Below are 801 nucleotides of genomic sequence, written 5' to 3' on the forward strand. Positions count from 1 at the left end.
GGATGATTTTTCCATGAGGGATTATAGGTATTCCCATAGAGTTCCCCCATATAATTCACCTCTACTATTGTAGGGTTCTCAGGATCATCAGCTTCTTCTTCAGAAGATTCCTCTTGAGTACTGTTAGATGCAGCTTGCAATCCATTCAGACTCTGAGAAATCATATTGACTTGCTAAGTCAATATTTTATTCTGAGCCAATATGGCATTCAGAGTATCAATTTCAAGAACTCCCTTCCTCTGAGGCGTCTCATTAATCACAGGATTCCTTTCAGAAGTGTACATGAACTGGTTATTTGCAACCATGTCAATGAGTTCTTGAGCTTCTGCAGGCGTTTTCTTTAGGTGAATGGATCCGCCTGCAAAATGGTCCAATGACATCTTTGATAATTCAGACAGACCATCATAGAATATATCCAGGATGGTCCATTCTGAAAGCATGTCAGAAGGACACTTTTTGGTCAGTTGCTTATATTTCTCCCAAGCTTCATAGAGGAATTCACCTTCTTTCTGTTTGAAAGTTTGAACATCCACTCTAAGCTTGCTAAGCTTTTGAGGAGGAAAGAACTTGGCTAAGAAAGCCGTGACCAGCTTATCCCAAGAGTTCAGGCTATCTTTAGGTTGAGAGTCCAACCATATTCTAGCTCTGTCTCTTACAGCAAACGGGAAAAGCATAAGCCTGTAGACCTCGGAGTTAACCCCATTGGTCTTAACAGTATCACAGATCTGCAAGAATTCAGTTAAGAATTCCCTTAGCTTCCTCTTCAGAGTCCTTTCAAGTTCAGGATCAGCTTCAACAAGA

At 40.8% G+C, this 801-nt stretch overlaps 1 non-coding gene across 1 annotated transcript; it reads left to right on the top strand.

Moving 5' to 3' along the window:
* The first annotated feature begins 434 nt into the window (after positions 1-434).
* Positions 435-542, top strand: LOC148574549 (small nucleolar RNA R71). The gene has a single exon (XR_015905930.1). It is a non-coding gene; the product is annotated as a small nucleolar RNA R71 (small nucleolar RNA).
* Positions 543-801: the final 259 nt, after the last annotated feature.

The sequence above is a fragment of the Arachis ipaensis genome, chromosome B2, assembly GCF_059453495.1.
Source record: "Arachis ipaensis isolate K30076 ecotype BB chromosome B2, ASM5945349v1, whole genome shotgun sequence".
NCBI classification, from domain to species: domain Eukaryota; kingdom Viridiplantae; phylum Streptophyta; class Magnoliopsida; order Fabales; family Fabaceae; genus Arachis; species Arachis ipaensis.